The following is an 8,496-nucleotide window of genomic DNA, read 5'->3' on the forward strand; positions in this document are numbered from 1 at the left end:
CTGTTGGGATTCATGTAATGCTCCTGAAGCTGATTTCAACAGAAGAGACATTTGTTGTAACGGGTGAACCATATCTTGCAACAAAACTATATATTTGTTGCAACAGATGAAGCGCTTGTTGGGATAGATATTACAGTACTAAGGCATATTTGAAGTTGATTCCAACAGATAAGTGACATGTTGTAAAAGAAAATTAAACTATTACGACAGATGACTTACCTGTTGCAATAGACAATGCGTCTATTGGAATCGAGGTCAGGTTCTATCACAACAGGTTACTAATATATTGCAACAGATATTTACCATCTGTTCGAATCAAGTTTAGGTTTTGTTGCAACAGGTTACTAATCTGTTGCAACAAATATTTACCCTATTGCAAAAGATGACACATCTGTTGGAATCGAGTTCAAGTTCTTTTTCAATAGGTTACTAATATGTTGCAACAAATATTTATCATGTTGCACCAGATAACTAATTTCTTGAAATAGATGGGTTTATGATGCAACAGATAACCCATATATTCGATTTATGTTATGTTACTATAGAATCATAAACATGAATCCAACATATGAGTCTTCCATTGAAACAGATGTCTCATCTGTCACAACATATGATTGATCTGTTTAAACAGATAGATCTTATGTTGTATTCATGCTCGCATGCTATCTATTCTTTGAAAACCAGCACAATAGCAGTTACACAGATGTCAAATTCAACTAAAAATCATAATTTGACTTACCAAAGTCTCCTATGAAGTAATACCAAAGTGGAAAGTAATGTACGAAACAAAATTTGACCGAAGAAATTGGTCAAATAGCAGTAGTAGTGGTAACAACAACAACAACAATGGTAAACAAGAAGAAGATGAAGATGATAATGAAGTAGAAGATGGTGATAATAAAGCAGAAGATGATGAATAAAGAAGCAACAATAATAAACAACAAAAATTGCTAAGAGAGAGAAAACAACAATGGATGAGAAGAGAGATAAAAATGTCTTTTTCCCTCCATTTTCTATTATACTAGGTAAACATTTGGATCAACTTGTAAATTTAAAAACTTGTGGGCTATTCTCAAACTTACCCAACTTTTTTTAATCCATAATAAAGTAATTGTCACATACACTAAATTATTAAGACTTGTGTCACCTACACCTCATTTTCAAACTCTTTTGCCACCTACAACTCAAAGCCCCTCTTCACTTCTTATGTTAGTAAAACATATGTTATTTAAGGGCACATTTAAATTTATATGTTTTGATTTATGTTTAGTGTCTTGTAGAAGTGTCCGATTTTGAATTTTTATCTTTTCAATATTTGATTTGAATTTTTATCACCCTTAAAGAATTTTAATTTTTTCTAATAAGACAGATTCTTTAGTTAATTGTGCAATTTTATTAACTTAAAATGTTATGAGCGTCTACCTTATGAACAAGAGTTAGAACCTTTTCCTTATGGGCAACATATCTAAGTTAGAACCACTGATCAATTATGGAAGTTTTTATTATATTGAAATGTCATGAACGTTTACCTTATAAGTAAGAGTTAGAATGTCTACTTTATGAGCAGCATATCTAAAATCTAACTTTTGCAATATTTCTCAGGACTTCTGGCCAGTTATGTAAGTTCATTGCCTTGTAATATCATGAACAGACTATCTTATAGGTAAGGGTTAGAACGTCTACTTATAAGCAAAATTTATTAAGCGGGATCAAAAAATCAAAGACCACCCCTTATAAAGACTTGACTTTTAAGAAAAAATTTATATGGAACAAGATATCAAGACCATCGTACAACAACAGCAACATACCGAGTGTATTCCCACGTAGTAGAGTCTGGGGAGGGTAAAGTGTATGTAGACCATACCACTACCTTAGGTGAAGTAGAGAGACTGTTTTTGATAGACATTTGGCTTAGGACCGATAACAGTATAACAAACATAAAAACATAAATACATATAAACTAGTATACTATGCAAAATAAATTAACACCACTAGTCACAAGATAACACTACAACCACAAGATAATATTAAAAACTATCTATCCGAAATCATAGACATCACCTAACATCACGAACAAGAAACTGCAGCCACACATAAATAATTCTCCCCTACTGTTACCGACGCACTCCCACCCCCTATCCCTCTACCCTAATTCACATCCTCCAAACCTTCCTATCAAGGATCATGTTCTCCGTAAGCTGTAACTGCTCCATATCTTGCCCAATCATTTTTAACCGGAATTAATGTTCATATGTTTTTTCTTGTTAAAAAGGTGTTGAAGGAATTGGAGTGAACTATGGGCTCCTGGGGGATAATCTGCCGCCGCCGGCTCAAGTGATCAATTTCTTAAAGTCCAAAAGCATTCAAAACATCAAAATTTTCGATCCTAACACAGACGTATTAAAGGCACTAGAGGGTTCCGGCCTTTCTGTAATTCTTCGTACTCGAAATGAAGACCTGCAAGCACTAGCAACTGATCCAACCTTTGCAACAAATTGGATACTCACTAACGTCATTCCACATGCTTCAACTATTAATTTTACATACATATCCGCAGGTAATGTAAGTTATATCAGGACCATTAGCAACTTTTGTATTAGGAGCCTTGCACAATTTGGACTCGCACTAAAACCCAAGAATCTTGATATACCCGTTTCAACGACAATCTCATTACAAGTTTTAGGAACCTCATATGCCCCTTCGAATGGAGTATTCTTCGAGGATGTCATTCAATTTATGCAGCCAATCGCACAATTTTTAGCTGCAAGGCAATATCCGTTACTGGCTAACGTCTATCCTTATTTTGCCTATTCTGGAAATCCTTCCCAAATTCAATTAGACTACGCACTTTTCCGAAGCACGGATCCAGTGGTAAGTGAATGTCCATTCCAATACATCAACCTGTTTTATGCAATGGTGGACTCCCTGTTTTCTGTATTAGAGAAAGTTGGACAACCAACAGTAGAAGTTGTAGTTACGGAGGCAGGATGGCCGAGTGCTGGCGATGTCTATGAAACTATAGACAATGCTCAAACATATGCAAATAATTTGATTGAACATGTTTCTTCTAGTCGAGCAACTCCTACGAGGCCTGGAAAAGTTTTGGAGACATACATTTTTTCTCTCTTCAATGAAAATCAAAAGCCCGCTGGCACCGAGCAAAATTTTGGTTTATTCTACCGCAATATGACTGAGGTTAACCATGTCGACTTAATGCCCTAGAATAATTAATTTCTATACATAGCGTGCATATAGCCCTCAACCTTCATCAATTACCCCACGGGAAATTTAGATAATTTTCCAATATTTCTAGTACTTTGTATTTCTTGATTTTCTTACATGTTAGATATTAGGGGATGAAATTAGGCGGATCAAGTCAAATATATATGGACGGGGCAAAATGAGTCAGGTGATCAAAACGGATAAATTTATATGTGACCCGTCCATATTTGATATGGATAAAAAATGTGTAAAATAGTGGATCATATTATTCATTGCGTCTTACTATGAAGGAAATAAGTATATTTACATTAACCAATCAATGATTCTTATTAATGCAATGAAGGGCAGTTAATTTGTTCTGAAAAAGAAAGGGAAACTGTAATGAGATAGTCATCTGTTGTATTGAGTATTTGCTGAATGTAAAGTGATAAAATCTCTGAGGTTAACTGTGCTACTAATACTAATGCAGCTTGTCTCTAACTATAGTTAAATTAACTGATTCTTTACACATTTAATACCTATCTAATAGTTAACGGCTAACAAACTAACCACCAAATGAAAAATATCTACTTACTAACAAACAGTTGTTGACGGCTTATTATCCATGTAAATCTATTGCTCATTCTTCAACAATTTGTTTCAATGGTAGTTGTACAGGTTCTCTGCAGTTATTATAATTTGAATAGGAAAAGATTCTCTTATAATTTAAAAATAAGTCCATTTGAAAAATATTTTTCAAAATTTTTAAGACAATCAAACATGAGAAAATAGAAAAACAGTCACAATAATATATTTCTTCAATCCAAATACATCCTTAATAAGTGTACTTATTGAGGGTTTTACAACCTTACATACTCTTAAGGGGAGTGAATTGATGAATACCCATAGGTTATATTTGTTGGTATTGGGTTTGTAAAATCTATATTTTTAACAAGAATTTCAAACACATCTTCAAACTAAAGTATGCCAAATGAAGTTCGAACTCTATATTCACAACTTTGAACTTCAACAATAAGTTCAACTCAACTTAAGAGCAACAAAAAATGAAGTTCAAATTATTTTATGGAAAATAGAAACACCAAATGTTGAGAAAGAGATTAAAATTAGAAGATTCAAATCCACCGAGTTTATGGTGTGTCCTTGAGGAAATTATTCCCTTCAAATACCCAAGGTTATGGAATATATTCTCCCAAGATAAAATGAATCACTTCAAAAAAATGGTAGTACCTTAAAATGTGTCAAACTACGAACGCACTTAATGATTTACAAATCACACTTGAGTTTTAGGAAGAATAAGAGCTTATTACTTCAAGTTTTCGTACCTATATTTGATGGAAAAAAATATATTTATAGACAAAGGTGATGCTTCAAAAAGGAAGCATAATTCATGAAAAATCACATTGTTTAAAAATCACATTGTTTTAGACCACCGGCTCACATGCAGACTTGCATGCATCCGCACATGGTCCATATGCAGCAGCATATAAGCCTTTGCACAAAACAGAATGTTTAAGCTGACCCGTATTGCAACATGCACTGGCATGTGTGACTGCACAAGGCTAGATGCGTTCGTATCTCACCTTTTCGTCAGTCAAATAGTGCACGTCGTGCCATGCATCTGCACATACTTGTGTGCATCCACAAATAGAGAAATTTCATATTAGATTTTTAGATTATTAACTCTCAAGTTTTAAATAAATTTTGTCCAAAAAGATAGATTCTCGGTCATTTGTCAAATTCAGATACAAATTCAAAGACGAGCCAAGTGAGAGACGATCAAGGATTTTCTTTCTCCCAATAATGTGGCAGAACACTCTTTTTATAAAGTGAACACATATTCCACTTTTCCTCTATTTTTTCTCTCTGTTTTTCATTCATATTTCACTTAGAACTCAATAATCCACTACATGAATGGGCAATGGCCAATTCATCAAAAACTATATGAATAAGTGTATGATCTAAAAGTAAAGACGAATTGCATCTGGATAAGCAGGTTTCCCTTTGAACTTTCCATAGTGAACCTATAATGGATGCACTTGGTCAATCGCTAGATATGATATCCTTGAATCGTCAAACTATGGTGTACACCTAGACAACACAATTCATGCAACTAGCCTTTTACCATTTATGATTCTCATATTTTTACTCATTTCAGCCATGAACACTACCTGATTTCATGAGTGCTTAGAGAATAGGCGTTTACTATCATTCTCGTTTAAGAGTCTTCCACTTTACCCTATACATAGGTGATTGCTAAATGTCTAATCCTATAGATTAAACTATTTGATTCTACCTTCCAAACTTAGAAAGCATTAAAAAACTTTAAACCATAAACCTTATCCTTGTTTCTTGAAAATTGTCTTCATCATGAGACAAAGTTGATTAATTGACAATGTTGAATCGTAAGTCACAGTTTTATTTAATCTCTTTGAACCTAACTCTCGGGATCTCCAGTATGCTAAGTAGAGTTACCATCGGGATGACTTGTCTTAGACGGTAAACCTATTTTTTTCTAGGACCTCTTATTCTTTGACCTCACATAGTCAACTGTAATAATTTCACTAGAGATTAGTTTTGTAACAATATTATATTTTTTTTTATATAATGAGATTTACCGTTATACATCATGCTCTTTTCCCTATCTATTGTAGCTTGACTATCACAGCATATGAATACTAGTGCCAAAGGTTTGGGTCAATAAGATATCTTACAAAAAAATTTGGAGTCATTCAATTTCTTCACCGGCTTTATCTAATGTAATAAATTCAGATTCTATTGTAGAACGAACAATGTATGTATGTTTGGATGATTTTTAAGAGACTGTTGATTCCCCAAGAGTAAATACATATCCAATTGTGGATTTTCATTTGCCTCGGTGATCTATTTTGCATCACTATATACTCAATTACAGAAAAATATTTTCTATAATACAAAGCATATTCTTGAATATATTTTAGATACACCAAAATCTCTTTTCATTGCCAACCAATGAGTTTGTTTGGGATTACTCATGTACCAACTCAATTTACTAATAGCACATACTATGTATGATCGCGTACAATTCATGATACACATCAAACTTCTCAACGTTCTTGCACATTTCAATTGTGAGTTACTTTCACCTTCATTATTTTTAAATGCAAAGTTCATGTCTAAGGTGTCTTGGCAATATTAAATTGAAATACTTAAAATTATCAAGTACCTTTTCAAAGTAATGAGACTATAACAAAGCTAAACCTTGTGGATTTTTATGAATTCTTATCCCTAAGATCACATCAACAACTCCTAGGTCTTTTATATTAAATTTTCTTTGTAGTATTTATGTTAGAAATATTTCTACTGGTGATCAATACGTCATCCACATACAAACAAAAAATGACTTTGTGATTTGTAGTGTCTTTGCTATAAACACATTTGTCACACTCATAAATCTTAAATTCATTTGCAAACATTGTTTGGTCAAATTTTGCATGCCACTATTTGGGTGTTTGCTTTACTCCATTAAGTGACTTTACATGTTTGCACATATTTTTTTTATCAGAAACTACAAAACCCTCAGGTTGTTTCACATAAATTTCTTACTGCAATTCTCCATTTAAGAAAGCTATATTCATATTCATGTGATTATTTTTAAGACCATATATCACAGTTAATCCAACAAATATCCGAATGGGCGTTATCCTTATTACTAGTGAGTATAAGTCAAAATAATCAAGGCCTTCTTTTTATCTAAAGCCTTTCACAATAAGTCTTGCCTTGTATTTGTCAATATTACCATCAACGTTCATTGTTCTTTTAAAGATCCATTGAGAACCTAAAGTTTTATTTCCTATAAGAGGTCAACCAACTCCCAAGTATGGTTGTTCATGATTGAATCAATCTCACTATTGACAACCTCTTTCTAAAATGATGAACTCCGCATGTTTGAGGCTCATTTTTAAGAAGAAATGTTACAAAATTCGATTCAAATGAAGTCGATGTTCTTTGACATTTACTACATCTTGGATTCTCTTCATTAAGTACATTCTCCTTTGGTTTATCTCGAGGTCATTTAGACCCTTCACTAGACAAATCATGTCTTGTCTTATATAAATAATTTTTTTCAAAGAATTCAACATTATCTGATTCAATTATTTTATTATCATAAATATCTGGATGTTTAAATTTATGAATCAAAAATTGACATACTTTACTGTTTGTAGCATATCCAATAGAAACACATTTCACAGTTATTGGTTGAATTTTCACCTTTTTGAGTATAGGAACTTGGACTTTGGTTAGACACCCCCACACTTTGAAATATTTTAAGTTCTGTTTCTTTCCTTTTTCATTTCCTATACGCAATATAATATGTCTTGCTATTGGGCACTCTATTGAGTATTTGATTGTTGTAAAGATAGTTTCCCCCCACAAGTTGCAATAAACCTGAACTTATACGTAAGGCATTCGTTGTTGTTTTTTAAAATTTTTGATTTTTTCTTTTCATAATTTATTTGATTGATGTGATTAAGGGATAGTAGTTTGATTGTCAATTTTATTTTTCAAACATATTTCTACAAAAGGAGATTCATCCTCTCCACTCCTATTACTCCTTATCATTTAATCTTTTTATTCAATTGATTTTCAACTTCAATTTTATATTGCCTAAATGCTTTTATTGCTTCATCCTTACTATTCAACAAATAAACATAACAATATCTAGTGCAATTGTTAATAAAAGTTATGAAATACTTCTTTCCACCACATGATGGTGTCGACTTCATATTACAAATGTCTATGTGAATTAAGTCAAGGGAATTGAAATTACTTTCAACAGACTTATACAGATTCTTCGCATACTAAGATTCAACACATGTTTGACACTTTAATTTATTGTACCCAAAGTTTGGAAAAACTTTCAAACTAATCATTTTAAAGAAGGTTTTGTAGTTGAAATGTCATAAACATTCATCCCATAATTCATTTGACTCAAACAAGTAAAAACAAGCCTCATCTTTATTCATTTCAATATCCATTATATCAAGTTTGAAAAGATCCTAATTGAGGTAGCCCTTCCTATATATTATATATTAATTCTTTCATATTACAACTTTAATTTCTTTGAAACAAACGTACATTTAAACTTATTTTTATCGATAAGTGTTGTTGACATTAAGTTCTTCCGAATAATAGGAACATGGAGAACATTTTTGAGAGTCAAAACCTTGTCGAAAGTCATTTTTAGAAATATCTTTCCACGTTCTTCAACTTTTATTGTTGCATTATTTCCCATGA

At 32.4% G+C, this 8,496-nt stretch overlaps 1 pseudogene; it reads left to right on the top strand.

Annotated features, from left to right (window-relative positions):
* LOC107865093 overlaps positions 1-3,222 on the top strand; it is a 13,670-nt pseudogene extending 10,448 nt beyond the window's left edge.
* The last annotated feature ends 5,274 nt before the right edge of the window (positions 3,223-8,496 follow it).

This window comes from Capsicum annuum, chromosome 3 (assembly GCF_002878395.1).
Source record: "Capsicum annuum cultivar UCD-10X-F1 chromosome 3, UCD10Xv1.1, whole genome shotgun sequence".
Taxonomy (NCBI): domain Eukaryota; kingdom Viridiplantae; phylum Streptophyta; class Magnoliopsida; order Solanales; family Solanaceae; genus Capsicum; species Capsicum annuum.